Source organism: Sus scrofa, chromosome 5 (genome assembly GCF_054392235.1).
Source record: "Sus scrofa isolate SSC_HxYL_T2T_F1_AM1 chromosome 5, Sscrofa_HxYL_maternal_Yorkshire_Landrace_v2.0, whole genome shotgun sequence".
NCBI classification, from domain to species: Eukaryota; Metazoa; Chordata; class Mammalia; order Artiodactyla; family Suidae; genus Sus; species Sus scrofa.
The window spans coordinates 36,623,817-36,649,469 of record NC_139387.1 but is presented as its reverse complement, the minus strand read 5'-3'; the positions used below and the strand labels follow the sequence as shown (position 1 = coordinate 36,649,469).

General features: G+C 41.1%; 1 protein-coding gene and 1 long non-coding RNA gene across 5 annotated transcripts in view; one reads left to right on the top strand and one right to left on the bottom strand.

The window, feature by feature from the left end:
• The window catches only part of LOC102164628 (uncharacterized), a 248,232-nt gene that overhangs the window by 222,029 nt on the left and 550 nt on the right, over positions 1-25,653 (bottom strand). For all 4 annotated transcript variants that reach the window (XR_014803568.1, XR_014803567.1, XR_002344013.2 and 1 more), the window contains exon 2: positions 21,713-21,780. The gene's annotated coding sequence lies outside the window, so the exon portion shown is untranslated. The remainder of the gene's footprint in view (positions 1-21,712; positions 21,781-25,653) is intronic.
• LOC102164543 (uncharacterized) lies at positions 594-24,957 on the top strand. The gene is made up of 3 exons (XR_002344012.2): positions 594-723; positions 21,359-21,562; positions 24,834-24,957. It is a non-coding gene; the product is annotated as an uncharacterized LOC102164543 (long non-coding RNA).

Sequence of the window (25,653 nt, the reverse complement as noted above, 5' to 3'; positions counted from 1 at the left end):
TTTACTGCTTTTCTTCCATGGTCATGCTTGATATCCCTAAGAATCACCATATAAGACTTATAAAAACTTGCCATAATTTTGTTTTTAAATTTCATTTTTACTTCTCTCTAAAAGGAAAAGGATTCATTCTTAATGCAGAGCACTGAAAAAATGGAGAAAATCACACACAGACACAACACCATCATCAACTAGAGATAATCACTGTTAACATTTTGGCAAGAATCTTTACTGTCCCTTTTTCCTAATTTGTGTGTGTGTACGTGTTTAAAAACAACCCCCCCCAAATAATACACTTTTCACTTAGTGATAGATCGTGAGCATTTTCTCATGTCAATAAATGTTTTTCTGCTACATGATTTTAGTAACTGCATCATAGGATATACCAGACTTTACTTAATTACTCTTAAATTTGAGGAAAGTGAGAATGGTAGGGAGTATTTTAAGTTCATAGTCACATTCAGTTCATACTTTATTGCACTTCTGTTGTGTGTTATGCTCCAGCGCCAGGCAATTTTCATATTCATAACCACATTCAACCTTCACAGGGTCCTTATGACCACCTATGAAGCACTGTGATGCCACCTGGCAGAAGAGGAAATTGAAAGGTCTGCGAAGTTAAGTAGCTTGCCCAAAATGACACAGTCTGTAAGGGGACACACAGAAAGAAAACTTTGGTCTCTGGATCTATAGCCCCTTAGCCACTGCCTGAGGTCCTAACAGATCGTAAGTATGAACATAGCTTTTCTGAGCATTCTCTCTGTCTTCCTTATATGACTAGAGAGAAACCCTCACGAGGAGACTAGTATCAAAATGCCTTATGTGGGGAATGTGAAACATGGTATGAGAAAGTGGAAGGACAACCGTCTAGACAGATACTTCTGTGTATTCATGGCCCCAAGAATAATAACTGCTGAGTGTATACATTCTCAAATATTCTCACAAAACCTTGTGAAGTAATATTAATATATCTTACGTTAAGGTTAGAGTAGTAGTTGGTCCAAGGTCACTCTGCTGTCAGATGGCAGAGGTAGAATTAGAACACAGTTTGTCTGACTCTGAAGCCCTCTTAGCTGCTGTCCAAACTTCCTCTCCATGTTAAGTAGGTCTAAGAATTTGACAGCAATATGGTCACAGGTCTTACTCCTGGTTTTGAAGGCGTGTGGAAGGGAGTTATACAACAGAGGAAGAGGAAGAGACTGAGAAAAATGGAAGTCTAAAGTGAAATGAAGCCCAGGAAAAAACATAAAAAGCCTGAAAGAATTCCAGTTACATTAGAAGTAAACTGAGGAAGGTGGTCTGGTAATCTTTGATTCAAAAGGTTTGGAAAGCAATGCTGACCTGTGGAAATGGTGAAAATTTTGTTTTGAAAGCAAAGGAGAAACAAATGAATAGTTGTTAGAAATGGTTTTTCTTCCGTACAACACCAGTACCTTTTCCAAAAATGATTAGCTCAAAATACTCATATTACTTATCATGAAACCACTGAAACGGTCTTTACTACTGATTATTTCAAAAGTTTATATATACTGTAGGGTGAAAGATGAGCAGCAACATTACTTTTCAGGCATTGTGTGCATTTAGACTGCTCCTGTTCCGGTTTCTTCATCTCTGAAATAAAATGGATAATAGTCTCTACTTCACAGGTGCTGTGAAAATTAATGAATAAATACTAAGAGTTGGGGAAGGACTAAAGGAACATGTTAGTATATGCCATTATTATATCTTATTCCTATTCTGAAATCATAATGCTCTGATGGTGACACCTTAGTCATTGCCATGGAAACGAATGATATATGCTATCTTTTGCTCTGGGGCCTCTCTCCATCCTCCAGGCAGTTGCACAGACTGCCATAAAAATAAGATTAACTCCCTCTTCTTACCATCTTTAAGTTCTTTCACTGATTTATAAATGCCTTTTCTACTAAACTTTTCTGTGAATGTATCCCTATGCCTCCACTTCCATCTTTCTTCTCTTAATTTTCCCCCACTCATTTCTATGGGTATGATTCTGGGCAGCATGTTTTTCTATTCATTTGTCTCATCTACCTTGCTTCTTTCATCTTCGTAGGTGGGAAAAATTTTTGTTGATTCAACAAGTTATTCCTTGACCCTATTAATGTCTGCATGGAGAAGCCAAGCCAACTTAAAAGTTATCAACTTTGGGAGTTCCCGTCGTAGTGCAGTGGTTAATGAATCCGACTAGGAATTGGGTTTCGGGTTTGATCCCTGGCCTTGCTCAGTGGGCTGCCGTGAGCTGTGGTGTAGGTTGCAGACGCAGCTTGGATCCTGCGTTGCTGTGGCTCTGGCGTAGGCCGGTGGCTACAGCTCCAATTAGACCCCTAGGCTGGGAACCTCCATATGCCCGCGGGAGTGGCCCTAGAAAAGACCAAAAAAAAAAAAGTTATCAACTTTGTTATGGCAGCCAATTACTGAGATTTTAATGTCTGTGTGGTGTTTTGCTTCCGTTATTAAGAAATCACCATAAGTAGATGGCTTTAACTGTAATTCTTGAAGACAAGTGAAAGAACATCTATAATACTAGTTATCCACCTATGAGATATCAGATGGATATCATACCAGATTGTCTTAACATTTTGTAAATGAGTTCAATTAAATTTTTGAAAATCTGATATTCTTTGTTTCTTGAGAGGTTATTTGGCACATGAAGGTATCCTTATTACAACACTTAATCTGGAACAATGAAGCATATAAATTCCATAGTGAATATTTCAAATATTTTTCCATGTTACCAAATAGCTTTCAGTTTTCAAACTAATACAGCAAGACCTGACCCTGCAGTAACACAAAATAGTATCTTGCTTTGAAGAGAACATTCAGAACCACTTCTCTTGCAACTTTCTGCCAGTAGTCATTTTTTCAGTGTTAAACTCTCTCCCCCCTTTCCTCCCCTTCTTTTCAGTCACTTAAGATGAAAAACAGAGAAGAAAGTACACTGATTTAATAGTTTTCCCACCCTCCAAATAATCTCCTTTAAAACATTCTCTTTCACTTTAGTTTCTCTTTCCCAGCAGGAGGCTAGCATCTAAGCATCTGACATCTTGCCACAGAGTGGCTGTGAGTATGTGAAAAGCACTACAAAACTGTAGGAGCAGCTAGCTAAGCCTCGTTGACAGGGAGGAAGTAGTGGGAGCTTGGCTGTGAAGTGGGTGCCTTGAGGACAAGTTTCCTATCTTCAGAATCTCTGTACCTGAATTTCTAACTCAAACTCAGGCTCCAGCAAAAGTGGGCCTGGATAACTCGAAAAGTGCTGGATGGCTCCTGGTTCAGGGGGCCAGTGGGGGCCTATCAGGCAGGACTTGGAGGTGTCATCCTTCCCTCAGCTTGCCAATCTGGGGCTGGAATGAAAGTCTTGCATTGACTTCTGTGTCTGGCTTAACTCCCTGAGCCCATATGCACCTTCTCCCTCTTCTGGCCAAATGATCTTCTCACTGCTGGTTCTCATCCCAAATGCCAAGCTGAAGGTAGGACAAGTCACTGCTTTGCTTTGCCATACTCCAGCATTTGCAGGGGGCAGCTGACCAAAGGCCAGGCTGGCTGAAGCCTCATTTAGTTCTTATGATTCTGCAGTTACAAAAGAATTAGACTGAGTTGAATCTAAAGTTAAACTAGGAACTCCCATCATGGCTCAGTAGTTAATGAACCCAAGGAGCATTCATGAGGACACAGGCCCAATCACTCAGTGGGTTAAGGATCAGGCGTTGCAGTGAGCTGTGGTGTAGGTTGCGGACGTGGCTCGGATCTCTCATTGCTGTGGCTCTGGCACAGACTGGCGACTACAGCTCCAACTGGTCCTCTAGCCTGGGAACCTCCATATGTCATGGGTACAGCCCTAAAAAGACAATAAATAAATAAATAAATAAATAAATAAATAAAGTTAGACTAAACCAGTGTATAGTAAGCCATCAGCTTGGTGGCCTCTAAGGTAATCTGTCCTTTTAGAATAAAGGACAAGCAAGTATCAGTGGCTCTCATGGCTCACAGGAAGCCCAAGTCCTTCAGCATTTCCTGCATTTCCCTTCCATCTCCCTCACTGGAATGAACCCTGCAACACTGCATGCCAGGCACTGTATTCAGTTTTTTACATGCATCTCTTAATTGTATAATACAATAACGCAATTGTTATGTGTTGTTATTTTTTCATTTTTTAAAAGATGATAAAATGGAAGTTCCCCAACCATTTTGTAGGTCAGGGCTTGATATATATTGAGGCTTGAGAATGTATGTTATTAAACTGAAATTTGACCAGTTCTAAGGAGTTAGCCTCATCATGGTGGAAACTTGGACTCGGATGAAAGCAAGTGTTTCTCTTAATAGTGTGGAGATATTGACTCAACACTAGTCCCTGGGAGTTATTTGAGGGCTACTTTTCCTTGACCCTCTTAGAGTCCCTGGCTGGGTCTGAAAATTAAAATGACAAAGACAGATTAACATATAGAAAAGCATGCAAACTTACTGAATATAAGTTGTATGTGATATGGGAGCCCTCATAAGGAAATGAATATCTGATGAAATAGGTCTGTGTGCTTTTACAATGGGTTTGATAGAGTGGTCAATGTTGAAATATGATGGGTTAGGGAGTATGAAGTATATCTAATAAAGAGGGGAAACCTTAGCAAGATCTATTTGTTAAGATTCTTTAAGGTCTGTTTGTTTTTGGAGATAAGGGTGCTCCTTTCCCTCATGTATAGGGAAGGTACCTCTCATAGGAGAGTTTTACGACTTTTCCAAGGAGAAGGCTGTGGTGGGCAAAGGCCAGGGTGACCTTCCTATTTCTACTGTTTTCTCAAACTCCTCTAGCTGAAAATATTCAATATTATGCCAAGGGGCCATATTTTGGGGTAGCATGTCTTAAACCCCACCAGGGTCAGTCAGTCTTCTTTTTGCTGTCACTTGACTATAGAGTGGCTGGAAAAATCCCTTCCAATTACTTTGTAATGCTCAAATGTGTTAGGTTTTATTTCAGCACGTCCAAATGTGTTGACAGGTACAGCTTGTAAAGGTGTCTGTGTGGCCCAATACATTGGCTTTAATCAGGGAAGATAGTTTCTTCACTGCAGGATGGATGTCCTCCCACCTTTAGTGAGCTAACACACATTGGGAATCTCCTAAAGGGGGAACACAAATATTTAATTGATACTAAGCAGTGCTCCTCTCCCACATTTTTTTGTCTCTGAAGCTAGGATGCTTCTTATGGACAGAGGGACAGAGATATCTTCTAGTGGCTGTTGGTCAAGTAGCAGCTGTGCACTGGTAGTCATTGTGTGGGCACATGTGAATTTGGTGGCAGCTATTGTTGTCATATGTCAGTTGAGTTAGGAACATTCTTACAACACATGTGATGTTTAATTGCTCCTGATTAATATCTTTATAAAGATCACACCATGATTTGGCTCTGGAATGAAAAGTTACTATACATGCCATGAGGTATGGCAACAGAACAGTGAGGGCAAGTGTATGTTACAGCAGCAAAAATTCATCATTGCAGGGTTGACAGCAATTTCTTATTTTCTAGCGAAACAATAACCCAGTGCTTGATAGAACTTGAGAAAGGAAGTACCCAGTGACTGAGGTTCTATTTTGTTACTGAGGTAGGTGCAAAAGGATTGCCTACCACATGTCAGAGCAATGCAACAACTCAGGAGAACTGCCAAATCCCTGGAAGAGCATCATGTCTGAGTTTAACTGGCACAGCCTTTTCTCTCTTAGTAGTACATAATTGCCACTTTACAGGTCTGATGAAATATGTTATTGTGAAGCATTTCCAATCTCACTTGACCACAGATTCTTGTTTCCTCAGGAACATCTCTTGGAACAAGTGTTCTGGGGAATATAATTGTGATACTATCTACCACTTACGATCAGCCAGTCACTATTTAAATACTTCATCTATATTAATTAAATGAATCCTCACTACCATCTCATGAAGTAGGCCTTACTATTACCTCCATGTTGTAAATGAGGAAACGGAGGCACGTGGAGATTGAGACACTTGCCTACAATCACACGGCTAGTGTAGTGGAGCCAGGATTCTGACCCAGGCAGGTGGTCCCAGAGTGTTTGCACTTTGTTACTACAGCACATAGTTGGGGAAACTCTGTCCCAGCCACAGACTGGAGGAGTGCCACCATTCTGACCCATGGTTTAAAAATGAGTAAGTGCTACAACTCATACTGATTCTTAAAATATTCAGCAGGAATCTAAAAGGGGGGAAAAGATTTCCCTGCTCTTTGTTGTATTGTGAATACATTATTTCCTTTTAGAAGGAAATATATACTTAGATGACCTACACTCACTCCATGTTATGACAATTAAGAAAGAAAGTCACTTTCAATGGAAGGCTGAAGCATTACAAACTTGACCTGAATAAAATACCCGGAACAAGCCAAATAAACATCAGCCTTAATTTAGGCCATGTCTGAATGTTCTGAAAGGATCCGTTACCTTATAGGCTGCTGCTCCAGTGAAGGGTAAACTAGTGCTTTTTTTTCCCACAAAGTTGGGGGGATTCACAGATATGAGGCCACTTTGTGCCACTCTCCCCATCTTTTGACTAGCTACTATTTGTGAGAAGATTTCAGTGAACCAGATGGACTTACTGATAGGTGTAACAATCTCCCATTAGCTCAGCCCCTGGGGAAGAGGCAGGTGACAGAAGGATTTAGGCAGTGAAATGAAACTGAGAACAAAAGATGGTGTTATTGCTTGGAGCCACAGTGCTGTTCAGGTGTCATCAGCTCAAGTTTCCCAAGCAGGTGACCCTGAGGACAGTTATGCATATTCCGTCTCCCTAAGAGGTTTTGAAGTGTGCAATGGGCTTTCTCCCCATGTGGGTTGTTTCCTGAGATAAGTTTGGCCTTCCTAAGATCTGTCTGGCTTTATAAAAGCTGCAAGTGAATACAACAGCTAGTACCCTACGGTAATTTAAGGAAGGTATACTCTTTAGGAGACAAAATGCTGTTCAGTTTCTATTTATCTGTGCCAGCTGGGTAAGAAAGGAAGATGATTCATAGCCCAGTCCAGGGGGACCAACGAAAGGCTTGATTACACCTTGGTTCCAGGCTGTCTTGTGGAGCAAATGCCTTGGCATTTGCGGATTTCAGAAGGACTGTGATGATTACACATAGTCCAAGAGTTAACCTTGCATTGGGTTTTATGAGCGAGGGAGAACACGCAGGTGTTAGAACAGTTGTGGACAGGATCTTTTCTGTTCATCACCCAAGAAGGATGAAAGATATGGATTCTACTTTAATATGCGAATTGCAGCTCCAAAAGAAATCACATGGAGATGGCTATCTTTATGGCAGCTGGCTAAATGGCAGCTATTGAAATACAAACAAAGGAGACATTACAATTTCCAAAGTTGAGAGAAAGCTAACGAATGGAAAGTTCTAGTGCCTCACAATAAGTCATCCTTGTGTACAATAGCTGCTCCATACATATATTGTGGTATAAATCGACTGGTAATAAAATTTTGACAGGTTTCATTCCACTAAGTATAAATCAAGCTTCTGGGCTTAAGCATTAGGGTTACTCTTTGTTCTGGAAAGCTGCAAACTAGAAGGACTTGATAAAAAAGTACTAGAAAGAGTCCAGCTGTTAGCTATTATCATGTTTCCTTTGAACATACTATACAAGGCACGTATGGTTACAGAGAGACTATCTGAGGAGATTAAAAACCATGGTTACATTAACGCACACCGGTCTCGGGGGAACTGCATTCACTTTTCTCTCACAGTGTATGCTTCCTGCAGCTTCTCTGCTTCATCTAGCAGGCTGCCTTTGCAATCTGTAGTGCCTCAAGTCACTTTCAGTGGTGGTGGAGGATCGAAGTCATTAAGGAAGAATAGATGCCAAAGGCAAGACAGCAAATAATCCACTCGAATGCCAGTCAAGAATGCATGTGGCAGCTAAAACGTCCGCACACACACAAGTTTTTCTGGAGGTAGAATGACTCCTGTTTCAAAGTGATCTTAATCGTGCTTAATGAAGTGAAATCTGAAGTTTCCAACCCTTACGGAAATCATCTGAGCGTAGAGGAAACATATTCAAATACCAATGAGGTAGTATGAAAGATGAATTACATGACAAGGTTTCTTAATTCCCGTTTCATTTTCTAACTTACTACTGTAAGCAGATAACCATTCCAAGAACTTTTTTTTTCTGACTCACTGGTGGCATATGGAAATTCCCAGGCTAGGGATGGAATCCGAGCCACAGCTTTGACCCGAGCTTCTACAGAAACAACACCTGATCCTTAACCCACTGCACCACAGCAGGAACTCCCATTCCAAGAACTTTTTAACTAGGTATGCAAAACCTCTGTGTGGCAATCAGGGCAGATCCTCTGAAGCACCAGCCTCTGAAGTGGGTAGAGAGTTCTGAGGTAACAGGCCACCTTTTTCCCCTCCTCTAATAAAAAGCCCAGAGGTACAGACTCCTACTTAGGCCACAGGAAAATGACTGATTTGTTCACATCTTCAACTCATCACTTTAACTGTGTGCTGGAGAAGAGCTACAGTTTTTCCTTCACACGCAGGAGGTGAGGAGTGCTGGGGGGAGAGGACAGCCCAGGTTTTGGGGGTGGTGCTTTTGGGGGTTAAGCATGCAGGCTGTTGAGCCGGTGACAGAAGAACCACTAGCCCTGTTGTACTCACTTCTGAAGAGTGAAGGCCTAGGGTTTAGGTAGGTGTGGATGAGCTGTTTGTGGAGAATACGTGACTGATAATCAAAGAGACACAAGTTAATACAGCACTTCATTATTTGTGCATAGCCAAACTGTTCCTTGGGGCAAGGTAATGAAGAGAGCATGTGACTTTCAGAGCCCACTATGGAACATGTGCCTCCTCCTAGGGCAAAGCAGTTGCCAATTTACAGGGATGCTTACTTCATCACGACTGAAGGTCACGGCTGGCTGAGCTCTCAAAGCCATCCTAGTGGCCTCACTTATAAAAAGAGAGTAAGGAGGTGGAAGGTGGGCCTGGATGTCATTTCAGGTGTCTTCTATGATTCATTTAGAATCAGAGAAAGAAAGGGAAGATGAATTTCATCCTTTTTTTAAAAAAGTGAGTCCTACTTATTCATAACCCAGGAATACAGTGATTTTCCATAACTGAAGTGAGGATGAATCCTATAATTTCTTTTCCTTTGGTATTCCATGTATTTTCTGCAATATAGTCTTCCTAGATTATATTTTGCATTCTTTGACTTATCTCTGTATGTGAAGATTACTCTGCGTTAGTGATCAACCGTAGGCAAGATACTTAAACTCTCAGTGTCTCAGTTTCCATGGTTGTAAAATGGAGTTAATGATAGTGCTACTTCATAAAATTATTGTGAGCATTAAACAAATTAATATGTGTAAAGCTCCTTAGATGAGTACTTGGCATATAGTAGAGTGCATATTATTATTATTACTATTATTTTGTATTATTACCAAGGTTTTCTGAGTCTTTACCATTTACCTACGATTTCCCTTGGTATAGGGCAGGGAAGAGGTGGAGCAGGAACACTGAAGTTTAGGAAACATTACAACCTTCCAGGGTCTTATAATCTAATACACATAAAAATGAATATTTTTGAAACTACATGGAGTAATATGCTACAAAATATGTAATCAGAATCAAATGATGGTTTCGGGTGCTGCAATAACAGAAAGAGTGCTTATTAAATGGGTTTATGCTCTTCAGGGAGAAGGCTGAGTTTGAGCTGGGCTGAAGGACAGGTAGAACTGAGGTGGATGGAGAAAAGGGAGGTGGGTATTCCAGATGAGAACAACATGCAAGAGAGCAGAGAGGCCAGAAAGAATGTGAGATGGTCTCAGGGCAGCAGGAGACAGAGCTGACAAAGCAGGTGAGTGGAAGGAAATAAGACTGCACAGAACAGAACTTCATTATGGAAGTTCTAGAAAGAGAGGTAGAAAGGTATAGGAAGCTCTAGAAAGAGAGAGTAGTTCTCCCTGCTTAGAGGATTCTCCACCTTATGGGAATGAAAACAGAGGAGAACAGCAAGTTTCTGAGTGAAGGACAGAACACCAGCCAGAGACTTTGAAAAGATGTCCAGAGTTTGGGGGTTGGAGGCTGAGTCTATGGAGACTGATGAGGAGGCAGTTGTTTTGGTTGTGTCAGAGGAGATAGAGGCCAGTCTGGAGCATAGCAGAAGGAGGAACAGGAACGAAAAAGATTGAAGTGGCATTTCGAGGAAAAAAACAGGAAAGTTATTAACAAGGCCTATCTGTCCACTGACTGGATAGAGGAAATGAAGTAGAGGGTAAGTCAAAGATTATTCCCTATGTTCAAAACTGTGGGTCTGAGAATTAGAGATACCATGGAAAACTAGAGATACCATAGAAAACTAGAGATACCATAGAAAGCTCCTCATTTGCTCCTCTCCAGTTAAAGGGGGAGAGGAGCAAGTGAGGAGTTTGTCAACGCAGAAATATAGTTGGCAGTGAGAGTATAACCTCCAGTAATGATAGCTCATACTTATTTACTATGTGCCAGGCACTATGTGTTTTACACATAGACACTCACTGAATCCTCACGGAAACGGTTTGAGATAGGCGCTATTATTCTTCTCACTTTATGAGGAACAAGGGGTTAAACGGTGACACGGTTTACACAGTGAGACTGGGATTTAAACCCAAGCCATTTGATTCCAGGGCTTGGGCTAGACCATCACTGGGCTTAGTACTCTCAAGAAGTCCAAACTCTGACAGGAAGTGAAGATGGAAAACAACAGTTGGGAGTCATCAGCACAGAGGTGTTAATTATAGTTAGGGGAACGGATTCGTCTTCCAAAGGAGAAAGCAGGCAGACAGGAGAGCAGATGGCCAAGAACGCATCCTGGGGGAGGCCCACACCGAGGAGTGGAGCACGGCGAATGTGTCGAGCCCCAGGGAGGGGGAACAGATCTGAGAACAGGCTGCAGGCTTGGCCGTGAAAGGACTGGTTTGGAGAGGGACCTGGGCATAGAAATCAGGGTTAAGGGAAAAAAAAAAAAAAAAAGTCTCATCAGAGACTAGAGGCGGGGAATAAGTTTTGTCAGGGAAATGAAGAAGAAAAAAGAACAGGATAGTCAAATGAAGGGATTTCTTTTCTTTTTGTTTTTGTTTTTTCCAAAATAAGAGAGAACTATACCTCATGAAGCTAGAGGCAACAGGGAGAATGCAAATGGAAAAGGAAGGGAAAACATATGGGACAATCCTATAGGAGTTTTAAAGGGAGAGAATCAATAGCTTTTACTGTAGCTGTGAGGAGAGGGCTATTGGATTGTCAAGTGTCAGGGTTGGAAATGGTCCTTAAAATCTGGTCATTTGTCTGGCCCTTGAGATAAAAAAGGAGAATAAACTTGACATGCAATTAGCCCCTGCCCTCAAATTCATTTATGTAGCAAAAAAATACATGGTATCTCCACTTTATCTTTTATGCATCTTAATATTAATAAATTCAAATGACTGGCCCCTTATAGTCTGTTTTCCTCACAGAAGCAAGGGTAGTTAACTTTTCTTTTTGGTCTTTTTATGGCCGCACCCATGCCATATGGAGGTTCCCAGGCTAGGGGTTGAATTGGAGATGCAGCTGCCCTACACAACAGCCACAGCAATGCCAGATTCAAGTCGTGTCTGCGACCTACACTGCAACATCGGATCCTTAACTCACTGAGCAAGGCTGGGGATCAAATCTGCTGTCAGATTCGTTTCCACTAAGCCATGATGGGGACTCCAGCAAGGGTAGTTCTTTAACGATGTCAATAGCATCATGATACTCTGATGTCCAAAACCCTGCAATGGATTTTTGTCTGTCTCAGAATAAAATTCAAAGTCCTTGTCAAGCCTACAAAGGCAAACCTACCATTCCCCTGCCTGCCCCCCTGCCCCACCCTAGGGCTTCCTCTGCTCCAGCTACACAGGCATTCCTCAACAAGCCAAGGATGTTCTCATCTCAGAGTCTTTGAATAGGCTGTTCCCATGTCTTTGATTCATTCATTCAACAAATATTTCACGAATGCCTATTATGTGTCAGGCACTATTCTAGGTATTTGGGATACATGGCAAACAAGGTGGACAAAGAACTTTGCCCTTGCTGTGCTTACATTTCCACCATGGCTCATTCCCTTGGTTCAAATGTCACCTTATCAGAAAGCTTCCCTGACCACCTGATCTAAAATAACAATCCCTTCCCACCACCTCCATTGTTCCATATTCCTCTGTCCTCATTTATTTTTCCCAATAACACCTATGCTGACATATCATGTCATTAACTCTTTATTAACTGTCTGCTTCCAGGAGGATGCAAGCCCTTTGGCAGGGACTTAGCTTGTTTTAGTCTTTGCTGTAGTTCTAGAATATGGTCTAGCAAATAAGGTGCTTTCAAACATTTGCTGAATAATTAATGCATATGCTTGGTGAGCACTTTTAATTTGTAAGCCCATATTTTCAATTCTGAAAATATTTCTCACATTTTTCTTGGTAATTTCTTCCTCAAATTTTCCTCCTGCTTTTTCTTTTTTTCCCCATTCATTATTTTTTATATTTATTTATTTATTTTTTAAAGTATAGTTGATTTACAATGTTATACCCATTTCTGTTGTACAGCAAAATGACTCAGTCATACATATACATACATTTCTTTTATGTTTTTTTCCATTGTGGTCTATCACAAGAGACTGGATATAGTTCCATGTGCTATATAATAGGACCTCAGTGCTTATCCATTCTAAATGTAATAGTTTGCATCTGCTAAACTCAGACTCCCAGTCCATCCCACTCCCTCTCCTCTCCCCCTTGGCAACCATGAGTCTGTTCTCTATGTCTGTGCGTCCATTACTGTTTGGTAGATAGGTTCATTTGTGCCATATTTTACTTTATTTTATTTTATTTTATTTTTTGCTTTTAGGGCCACACCTGCAGCATATGGAGGTTCCCAGGCTAGGGGTCTAATTGGAGTTACAGCTGCCAGCCCCCACCACAGCCACAGCAACATAGGATCCTTAACCCACTGATTGAAGCCAGGGATCGAACCTGCAGCCTCATGGTTACTAGTCAGATTTGTTTCCACTGTGTCACAAAGGGAACTCCAGTTTGTGCCATATTTTAGATTCCACATATAATTGATAACTATATACAGTATTTGTCTTTCTCTTTCTGACTTACTTCACTTAGTATGATAATCTCTAGTTGCATCCATGTTGCTTCAAACGGCATTATTACTTCATCCTTTCTTATGAAACACAGCTTCTTAATCCATTCATCTGTCAATGGACATTTAAGTTGTTTCCATTTCTTGGCTATTGTGAATAGTGCTGCAATGAACATAGGGGTGCATGTGTCTTTTTAAATTATAGTCTTGTCCAAACATATGCCCAGGAGTGCTGGATCATATGGTAGTTCTCTATTTAGTTTTCTTAGGAACCTCCATACTGTTCTCCATAGTGGTTGTAACAATTCACATTCCCATCAACAGGGTAGGAGGGTTCCCTTTTCTCCACACCTTTTCCAGCATTTGCTATTTGTAGACCTATTAATCATGGCCTTTCTGACTGGTGTGAGATGATACCTCATTGTAGTTTCTGATTTGCATTTCTCTAAAAGTCAGTGATATTGAGCATCTTTTCATATGCCTACTGGCCATCTGTATGTCTTCTTTGAAGAAATGTCTATTTAGGTCTTCTGCCCATTTCTCCATTGGGTTTTCTGGATTTTTTGCTGTTGAATTGTATGAGTTGTTTGTCTATTTTGGAGATTAAGCCCTTGTCAGTTGCATCATTTGCAACTATTTCTCCCACTCCCTAGGTTATCTCTCTTTTTTCTTTTTTATGGTTTCCTTTGCTATGTAAAAGCTTATAAGTTTGATTAGGTCCCATTTGTTTATTTTTGTTTTTATTTCTATTGCCTTGAGAGACTAACCTAAAAAAATTGGATTGGTTTATGTCAAAGAATGTTTTGCCTATGTTCTCTTCTAGGAGTTTTATGATGTCATGTCTTATGTTTCAGTCTTGAAGCCATTTTGAGTTTATTTTTGTGTATGGGGTGAGGGGTGAGGGTGTGTTCTAGTTGCACTGATTTACATGCTGCAGTCCAGTGTTCCCAGCACCACTTGCTGAAGAGACTGTCTTTTTCCCATTTTTACACTCTTGCCTCCCTTTGTTAAAGATTAATTGACTGTGGGTGTCTGGGTTTATTTCTGGGCTCCTTATTCTGTTCCATTGGTCTGTATGTCTGTTTTGTACCAGTACCACACTGTCTTGATTACAGTAGCTCTGTAATATTGTCTGAAGTCTGGGAAAGTTATATCTCCTACTTTGCCTTTTTTTTTTTTTTTTTTCTTAAGGATTGCTTTGGCAATTCTGGGTCTTTCATAGTTCCATATCCTACTTTGCCTTTTTTTTTTTTTTTTTTTTCTTAAGGATTGCTTTGGCAATTCTGGGTCTTTCATAGTTCCATATACATTTTTGGATTATTTGTTCTATTTCTGCGAAAAATGTTATGGGTAATTTGATATTTTCTCTTTTAAATTTCTATATAAAGTCAGATTTTAGACCTCTTCAATGACTGTTGATGTTCATTGTCTTTTATTTCTTTTCAAGATTTTTTTTTCCCTTTTTGGTCTAACTTACAGGAGATGTCCTTAATTTTATTTTCTAACTCTTACATGGAATTTTAAGACTCTGATATAATGTCTTTAGTTTCTAAGAGTTCCTTTATGTTCTCCCATTGTTTCTATTATATTGGTATAATCATTTTACCTACAGGCTGGACTGAATCGGTTAAGGCACAAATCAACTTTATTCTTTCCCTGTTAAATCCTATTAAATGCTCTTCCTGGACACAATCTCAGGTAGGTCCCAAACTTTTTTAGTCACTCAGAAAAAGAAAAAATCCCTTGGTTGCTTTTCATGATAAAAACGTCCTCCTGTTAGTGACTTTGAAAGTTTGCAGTAGTAGAAAACTCTGATCCCCTTCTGTTTTCCCTTCCTTCTGCCTCCCTCCCTCTAAACTTGTGCCCAAACGGGGAGAAATGCATAAAAGACTTCTCTGCCTCCACATTTTACGTTGTCTTTCTCTTTCCCATGTTTACTAGCTGCTATTTCTGGCCTTTCCAGGGCCAAGCTCAAAGGAGAGGTGATTAATAATAATAATAAAAAAGATCTTTCATAGATTGTGCAGTGTGTAACCTGATGATTTCCTCTGTGGTGGCAGGTGCCAACTGCTGGCTCTCCCCCAAGGGATGTTTGGGAGGTGTGCCCACAGAGGATCTTTGACTGCAGCTCCCTTGGTGTGGGTGGGGCTGCACAGTAGTAGCCGCCTCGATACCACCCTCAGCACCTGGATTTCTGGCAAGCCTCCATTGGATCATGTTTCCCCTCCAGGCAAGAGTCTTAGGTGGGAGTGAACATGACCCTCAGTTGGCTCCCTCTCATCTATCCAACTTGGCCAATGAGGAAACTCAGACAGTCTTGCCCTACTATGGGCAGAGTGTAGTCTGTTCTTAATGCATCAGCCTCTCATCATTCTGCCATTAAACCAGCAACCCTAGCGGTAATTTTTCACTATTTTGTATGTCGCCAAGTAGGAATTAAGTAACAGTCTTTCTGTGTCACAAAGTTCCCCTGAAGCTCCTCTCACCCAGCTTCAGGTAATGGAAGGCATTATCTCCCTCCAAACAGATAATTCAAGGTAGCATTGTTTAGGGCACAGTATGTGGAGAAAACTGGACAAGAGAAGGGCATAGACATTAATTTTTATCCAACTAGAAGAAGAAAAGAGACTTTCTGACAATGTATCTCTGTAAGCTGCCTAACAGTTCACTTGACACTAGGCAGCAGAAATGTCCCAGCTTGGCCCCAAGGGAGACATGCATCTCTGACACATCACCTTAGTCTGAGATTTGTATCTCTTAACCACAAGGTTCTAGAACAGACAAAACATATGCCTCCGGTACTCACAGAGACAGGAAATAATATTAAGAGAGATATTATGACAGATACACAGATATATCAGTATTTTATAGATTTCAAGGGGCCATTAGAGAATAGTTGTCAGAAGGATGATCATGGGCATCAGACAGACTTGGGTTTGAGTTTTGGCTCTGTCACCTATTAGTGTTCATCCTCAGGCAAATTATTGAACATAGAATTTTAACTGTCCTCAAATGTTAGCAGTAACACATACCTCCTAGAGAGTAGAGTTGTCAGTGTGCTATGATGCCTGTTGGTAACTTGGCACTACAACATCACTCTTTTCTAAGACTAGGAACTTCCTTTCTCAGAATCCTCTTTCCTATGTGGTTCCAGGTTAGAGTCTGAATGAGACTTTGTGATTTGTGCAAGGCTTGGGAGGCAGAAGTAAAGGGAGACCACTGTTGTGGGATAAAAATTGCCAAGGTTCGTCAGGGCTTCACCAACACAGGGACTCACAACCCTCTCCATGAGCTCTCTCTTGGTCATTATGCAGGATTCTCAGGCTCCCCCATGAGCTGAGTTTCTCCATCCACACTCCAGGGCTTTAGGCTGAAGATGTCAGTGACTCTCCCCTCCTACAGCTGCCACCTCCTAGACCTTTACTTCCCTAGCTCCTCTCCAGCCACGTAAGCTCTCATTTCTATAGGAAGTCCCTTATTCCTGAACCACTTACAGTGGACCTATTTTCCTGACAGAGCCATTGTGATACAGTATATACAGTCCTAGGACATGTAGCAACTGCTCAATAAATATTAGACAATAACAATAACACAAATCATAAAAGGTATTGATCATAATAAATTTGAGACTTACAGATTAATGATGTGAGAAATGGGTGAAGGGGGTCAAAAGGTACAAACTTCTAGTTATAAAATAAGTTGGCTTTTTTTCTTTTCTTTTTTTTTTTTTTTGCCTTTTTAGGGTCGCACCTGCGGCATATGGAAGTTCCCAGGCTAGGGGCCGAATTGGAGCCACAGCTGCCGGTCTACACCACAGCCATAGCAACGCAGGATCCAGACCATGTCTGCAACCTACACCACAGCTCAGGGCAACGCTGGATCCCTGCCCCACTGAGCAAAGCCAGGGATTGAACCCACATCCTCATGGATATTAGTCAGATTCATTTTCACTGTGCCACGATGGGAACTCCTAAAATAAGTTTAAGTCATGAGGATATAAAGTACAATATGGCTAGTATAATTAATAATATATTGCAATTCGAAAGCTGAAAAAAGAGTAGATCTTAAAAGCCCTCATCACAAGAAAAAAAATTGTTAACTATGTATGTATGAGGATAGCTTTAACTTACGGTGGTGATCATTTTGCAGTATATACAAATACCAAATCATGTTGTGTACCTAAAACTAATATGGTCAATTATGTCAATTATTCCTCAATAACAAGAAGGAGAAGAAAAAGAAATAGTTAAATTATGTAAGTTTAGGAATAGCAACAATGAGGAGTTATACAAAAGGAGACCATACCTACTAACAAGAACTGCCCATATTTCTATAACACTTTTCAATTCATGAAATGTTTGCACATACCTTACCGTATTTGCCTAAGATGAAGCAAATGTTGGAAATGGACACTCACTTTCTTAACAATAAAAGCCCATGCTCAAAAGAACAGCACAACTAAAAGAAGAAAGTGGTTTATTATAAAAAGAATATTTATTTGACTCCTGGATTTGTTCCAAAGTTCTTTTTCCTCGGAAGAGAATGAAGCTGCCCTCTGGCTCATGTGTCCTCCTAGTGCTATGATGTGAGACTTGAATCACAAGGAAAAAGCAACAAACCCCAACGGCTGTCCACATAGTTGCAAAGTTCAGCTCTCTAATTAATGTATTGGATACACACTTTATGACATCTACTTGTTATTGTGCTGTGTGATAATTATGCATAGATAGTAGTAGCCAATTTATAAATGACCTTAATTGGAATTAATTTTACGGAGTCAATATATTTTTCTCTTTTGGGCTCACTCACATTGACAATTTTCCTTAATACTGTGTTTTACACCCCTGTTTGGTAGAAAGACAAGTCCTGGACCCAGATCCTCAGGTCCAGTTTCTGTTTTCCTTGCTCCCATCTAGAGCAGGGATTCCTGGGCTCCTCTCAGCTCTAATTCCCATCCTTCTCCTTGCCTGGATCTGACTTTCCTAATTGTTGGCCTGGTACCAACTCTACCAAAATCTCTGGAAATACAATGCTATGGATGGTCTTCTGTGGAGGCCAAGTATAACACTGTGCCACAGGGTCAGGTAGAGGAAGCCATCGTAGGGAAGGAAAAAGGCACAGTGAAATTCAAGCCAAGGGCCGGAAAGAAGAGTACAAGTGCTGACGCGTGTCCTTCTTCACTTCTGAAGGTTTGGGGACTAAGACTCTAATGGTCGTGTTGAGACTAACTCCCAATGAGAGCAGAGGTGTTTTGGTCTCTGGCTTCAAACACATGTTGCTTGTTAGGAACCCTGACTGCTTAGTAAGAAGATGCTTACAGTGATGCACTGTCCATATCCTGCTGCTACCGACTGTGCTCTCTGATGTCAGCCTGCTTAGGGATTACCTTCACTCCAGAGAGCCACCCTGCCCAAGGTCAGGCCCTTCCCCTGGAAGCCCAGTATGGCCTGACACAGGACAACTCTGGCGAGCCATGTTAGTGCTAAGGCTACCTTGCAGTTTGACTTCTATTCATTCCTGCTCCTTTGCCCTCACTCCAGAGGTGTGGACCCCCCAACCAGGGTTCTTACTAATAAACATTCGGAGCTTGCAACTGCATCTTGGAGTCTGCTTTCCAGAGAACCCACAGACTGCTCTCCATGCCACCCTTATATTGCCATTTTTGCCTCTGCCATTCTCTTTGACCTTACCAGTTTGTACCTATTTTCCTCACTTACTGTCATTTTTTAGAGGTTTAAGATGGACTGGAGATAAAAAAGAGCATCTAAACTATCATTGTGCAAGTCAGAGTTAAAATGCAAAGAACATCGCTTATTCCAGGAATTCAAAACAGAAAGGGTATCTTCAGAATATTCAATGTCGAGGCAGATTTGTTGCAGTAATAATGGCCCCAATTTTCATTCCTCCTTTACAATGTGACTTTTTTTTTTTTTTTTTTTTTTTGGTCTTTTTTGCTATTTCTTTGTGCCGCTCCCGCGGCATATGGAGGTTCCCAGGCTAGGGGTCGAATCGGAGCTGCAGCCCCCGGCCTACGCCAGAGCCACAGCCATGCGGGATCCGAGTCACATCTGCAACCTACACCACAGCTCACGGCAACGCCGGATCGTTAACCCACTGAGCAAGGGCAGGGACCGAACCTGCAACCTCATGGTTCCTGGTAGGATTCGTTAACCACTGCGCCACGACGGGAACTCCTACAATGTGACTTTGTAACTCCTCTTTCCGTCATGGGATTGAGTCTATTTCCTTACTCCTTGAATCTTGCTCTATGGAATATGGTAGAAATGACATGCTGTTTCTAAGCCCAATCCTCAGGAGGCCTTGCACACTCTGCTCTTCTCTAGGAACTCCATGAAAACAATCCAGGCTAGCCTGCTGAACAATGAGGGCCGACACAGAGCAGAGATGAGCTGTCTGAGCTGAGCCATGAGAAACCAGCCAGCCTCTAGCTAACCCATCAGCTGACCACAAACATATGAGTAAGCTCAGTAAGCTCAGCAAAGCTCAACCTGTACAGTAGAACTGGCCAGTGGACTGACAGATTCATGCAATAATAACAGTCGTTGTTTTAAACTGCTATATTTAGGAAAGTTTGCCATACCACACTATCGTGGCAATAGATGATTGATACAAGTAGCTTACAGAATCATTGGGAAGTCTGAAGAAGTAGACCCTGGGGCCATATCATACAACAGATTCACAGATTCGCTAAAGTGAGGAAGTCATAGAGCCAGGAAACTCCCTGCTAAGCTGATAATCCACTGCTGCAAGCCCTGGCACCAGAATCCTGTCACTTCTGCTATGATTAGGAAACAGCTAACTCGGACCCATGCTGCTGCTGTTATTGCCATGATTGAATACCATCATGGTAGATGACTGTGCTTTGCCTTCCTTCCATCTAATTCAGTTTATGTAAGTGCGTCTCATCAGAATATAAGTTACACCTGAACTTCAGCCTCAAAGGCATCTAGGGTCAAATAGGGTCAAAGGGATTTTTAGCTTTCCAGCTTATGAAGTACGTGAGAAGGAAGTTAGAATGGATTTGGAGGGAGTCAGCCTCGGTATCTGCCGTAGCTATGATTAACCAAAACTAGCAAAATTCCTAAAACTTATTTCATAGGTAGTGCTCAATAATACTGAAACAATTTCTTTAAACTCATATATTTAGTATATTTCACAATGGGGCATATCACTATACTGTCAAACATCATTAATTCAATTAACAGAAGTTGAGAGTAAAGGATGAACAACATAATACTAAGATTTTATGAAGTCATTGCTTCAGCAATATTCAAATAAAAATTTCTTAAGGGAACCAACAACAATAAGTCACTAAAGAAAGGAAAACTGATTTCTGTTCTGAAAAATTCTTGGTCTCTTATTGATACTTGATATAGCAATGCTAACAGGAAAAAAAAAAACACAGTGATTTCAGAAGGAATAATAATAATAATATTTGGTCTTGACCTATATTTATTAAGCACATATACATAAATGTGATTAAAGAACATTTCAAAATTTATTTTGGCATAGCATAGAGATTTATAGTGTTCTTAGGAAGTCAAGTGGGTAATGTCCTCTGATCTGACCTTAAGACACGACATCTGGTTTTAAGAGGTCAGAGAATTAGAGCTTCCAAATCTGCCAAGCTAGCAACTCTAGAAAAATCTGTGGGTGCTTTTGTAGGGACATGATTTAAGATGATGAATAGTCAGAGAAGAAAAGGGAATATAATTCTTAGATAACAGAAACTTCAACTGCGAAGGTGTTAAAATGAAAGGAATTTTGCGCCCCCAATTTAGTTCCCTAGGTCTTGTTCGGTGGAGGCACCATGTATTATTATGGTACGTGAGGCTTGCAGTGGCTTATGCCTTCCTGAAAATTACTTCACTCAGCCATAACCTTGTATGGGAAGGAGCCCCTCCGACTCACACACACACACATTAAAAAAAAATAGTCCATGTTGTCAGGAGAACCTGGAGTGCCTCCAAAAGGTGCCCCACTGATTCAAAAGCCAGACACTTCTTTGTCAACAAAGGCATCTGGGGCTAAAAGTCTGGAGGGCAAATTGCACTTGGCTCATTGTTAGTCTTAATCACAGACCTTGTTTATTTGGTTCTTACTGACATTAATGTGAAGTATCAGCAATTTTGCTTCTAAGAAAGAATCCCCTGCCTTAATTTTTTCACTTTTTTTTTCAGTTGCGCAATCAGAAATTCATTCATATGAGGAAAAGGCAGTTAATACCTCTGGAAAAATGCCAAAGAAAGTGGCTGTCAGACTGATTGCTTTTTGGCAAAGGCTGAGCTTAAGATTTACCAAGGAAAGCCCATGTAAGTGACCCCAGATGAAGTTACAAGCACCAGAGCATTGCTGAGCTTGGAGACTGGAATTTCAGTTACCTGGTAAGGTATTTCAGAGAAAACTATACATATACAACTGCAAGGATGATGTCCTACCATGTTGATAAAATGGTGATTTCTATAACAGCTTTGCTCCCATGTCTGAAGCAATAAGGGAAAAAAAAAAGAGACAACAGACTGCAAGTAATTTACCTTTAGGGAACGAATCTTGAGCAAGTGTTAGTTAAAATCTTCTTGATCTCTGGCCTGGATTCAGCTACCTGAGGACATAACAAAAGAGAAAGTGAAAGGTCTTCAAGATCAGGTATTTCCCAGGATGGAATTTAAAAGCAGCTCCAGTATTCTCTCTACTCTTTGGTTCCCAGTTTTAGATCAAGCTTTCAGGCTCTGGATTTAAAAGCATCTTGAGAATTCCAGCATGCTCACATTTAGCTCCTTCCTTGCTTCCTTCTCTTTATCATTTCCTGTGTTCTTTGTGTACATGTTTGTCCCCTCATTTGATGGTAATCACTTTTGAAGACCCGGGCTGTTTAAATTTTGTTGTCTGTGTAAGTGTTTTGCTTATAGAGAACACATTTTTGTCTGTTAAAGAAAAATGAATATAGTTAGGCGCAAGCACAAATCCTCCAATGTTTCAGGTGCTACTGAGAAAATGATGGGAGATTGCTAGATTTGTGAAGTGACTGACTTCCTGTTTTGAATAGAATGAGTAGTATATTTATACTTCAAGTACAAATAAAAGTTGCTTTAAAGGATCTTGCTATGTTTTTGTCTCTAGAAGAGGCAAAGGCCCTGTTGTGATAAATATATCATATACATATATATGAATCAAAGTGACTTTAAAAAGAGTCAATGGAAGGACTATTAAGTAGGAAGATACCCCTAATGATAACTATCAATACCATAAAATTGCCATATATTTATAAGTTGAATAAAATGCTCATATTCATAGCCACTGCTAATGGAATTAGACTCATGAGGGAAAAAAATGTCTGGGCGTGATGCCATCACATGACATTTTTTTCTTTCTTTTCTTTGTCTTTCCTTTATCTCAACTGATGGTATACTATACACACTCTTTTACAACTTGCCTTTTTGGGGGGAGGGGCAGGGATCATGCCATGTTAGCTCATAAAAAAAAAAATGCTTCTTTCTTTTTAAGGGGGCATGCAAGTCAATAAGATATCGTCTCAGTTGTTGTCTCACTCTGGAATCTGCAGACCCTGTTAGCTCTCTGTTAGGTCTGCTAAGAGAGGACACTAGAGAACCTGGAAAGTTCTCTCTTGCTAACGTTTCCTCTCTGCATCCCTTACCAATGAATGACCTTTGCCTCCATGGTGGCAGTTGGTTGCAGTCTCCTCAATCCCATCTCTTACCTCTCTTTTTTTTGGGCGGAGGGAGGCAGTCTCATTTTGTCCCCTCAGAGGCACCAGCAGAAGCTGGGCAGTGACTCCTTCTCAGAGGTCTGACCACCTCCCAGGAGGTCTCTCCAGCCTACTTGGGGCTGCATTTGAATCACCTCAGCGTTTTCCCTCCATTCTTCTAGCCTCAGGGTGTGAGGTGCTTCTTAGAATTACCATGCTCTCTTTCTCCTTTCAGTTTGTTTAAGTTCTCCAATAGCTTATATTAAGTTTTCTCTGTTGAAATGTTTCTGGTAGTTTGTTTTCCCAGCTGGGCCCTGACAGATATAGTATGTACTTGATGTCTGAGGGGTCCAAGATCCCTCCTGGATTTGCTGGGTCAGAAAGTTGAACGGAGTAGTTCCCGTTGTGGCGCAGTGTAAACAAATCTGACTAGTAACTATGAGGTTGTGGGTTCAATCCCCGGCCTTGCTCAGTGGGTTAAGAATCTGAAGTTGCCGTGGGTTGTGGTGTAGGCCGCAGACGTGGCCCAGATCCTGAGTTGCTGTGGCTGTGTCGTAGGCCAGCAGCTACAGCTCTGATTTGACCCCTAGCCTGGGAACCTCCATATGCAGGAGCAGAGTAGCCTGTGCTGTGTCTGGACCTGCTGCTCTGCCTGTTCCTGCTCTGGCTGCTCTGGGCTTTGAAGGAACCCTAATGTGTTTAACTAGAATCCTACAGATGGACATTGGAGCTGCTTCCAACTTTTGTTACTATAAACAATGCAGTAAACAACATTAAATGAATTGTTTTTTCACATATGGGCAAGTATATCTGTAAGTTAATGTATAAAAGTGGAATTGCCGGATGAAAGCATTGCCAAATTGCGTTTATAGAGGATGTACCAGTTTAGTCTATCACATGCAATAAACAAAGTCTATTTGCATGAGAAACAGAGAGATCAAGAAAGGGAAGAGGGAACCAGGTGTGACACCCTTAACTCAGTAAGACCACCTTACTTAACTGGAAAAGAGAACACAGAATGGGATCCATCACTTGAGGAATTACGTTCTAGCTTAGACTCCATGGACTTCACTTTGCGCCCTCTAGAGAGAAGGAAGGCTAAAATATAAGAAGAATAGCTAAGACATTTTGGTGCTCATTCAATAGAGGGTAACACAAAGAATGTACCTTGTCACAGATCCCCAGTAGGGTTGAACAGCCTGAGGAGGTTCCATGCTGTGCCCCATGGTAACTCAGTCCCTAGTAAATGTTAGTGGCAGGCAGAGGGACACCTAGAGATGTGTGGTTATTGGGAGAAGTGGCAGTGTTGCTAAGCAAACTATACGTGGTCACTGTAAGCACATGTGAGACACTTCCTAGGGACTCCCCAGAACACCTAGGTGGAACTGTGTATGGTCCGTTTTCTGCAGTAGCCCAGAGTGGTAGGACCTGGTAAACACAGGCTACAAAACTCTCATTTACTGAGGTAGGCCCTTTTTTTTATGTCTACATCTTTGGCTCATAAACAGGATTTTGTTATGAGTAATAAAGTAAAATATTCTTTTTCCTTGAGTCCTTATAGCATATCTCAGCAAACTTAAGTCATGACGAAGTCATTTTTTTTTTTTTACCATCTGCTGTTTGGTTTTCTTGTCATTTGTTCCTTGCTCAGCAGTTATCATTGCCCTTGTTTGGCAGGCAGGCCACATTCTACATACTTGCTTTTACTGATTTCACCTTAGCAATAAGTGGTAACAAAGCTGTGTGTACAACCAGGGCTGTGTCTCTCCCACCCTGTAAGATCCAGGCTGCTATCCTGCAGAGGATTTTTGTTTTATGTTCCACTGTGTCTTGTTTGTTCCAGTCTTAATTTACACGACAGAGATGCTGTCACCACCAATTAACATTTATCAAGGGCCCCCTAGATGCATGGCTGCATAGGGACTGATTTAATATTCTCTTTGTTTCAGATATCAGGTGGCTCCTTCAAATGAATTTTTAAGTATCTCAGTAATGATGAAGAACAGAGACATCAATTAGGATTCAGAAGACAGGTCTCTGTAGAAAGTGCTTAAAGGAGAGCATCAAGGATTGGTATTAATATTTAAAAGTTTACAAGAGGGTATCCTTTTCTTCAGTCAACAAATGAAAAAAGTAAAATGAAACTGCATCCATTGTTCCTGGAAGAAGCCTGGCAGCATTCCATTCAGACATCTAACTTTTGATTGTCCCATTTTCCCTTTTTTTTTTTTTTTTTTTTTGTCTTTTTAGGGCCACACCCACAGCATATGGAGATTCCCAGGCTACGGGTCCATATGAGCTGTAGCTGCTGGCCTACACCACAGCCTCAGCAATGCGGGGATCCACGCCGCGTCTGTGACCTACACCACAGTTCAAGGCAACACCTGATCCTTAACCCACTGAGCAAGGCCAGGGATCAAACCTGCCTCCTCATGAATACTAGTCAGATTCATTTCCACTGAGCCACGACAGGAACTCCTCATTTTCCTCTTTACTTATTTTAGTTCTTCTAATCTTTAAGGCTCAGTCTGAATATTTCTTCCTGAGGCTTTTTCTAATCATCTCTGCTCTTAGGGATGCCTCCTTCCTCCAATCCCTATAGCCCTTATCATTTATACCTCTCATTTGGAAATTTAGCACATGACATACATTGTACTATCACTAAATAAATGTATATAAATGTATGTTCATTGTTCCCAAGCATATTAGAGAACTATCTGGACAATTTATTTCTTTCCCATTGTCAGGGCAACACAGCCTTCTGTCACT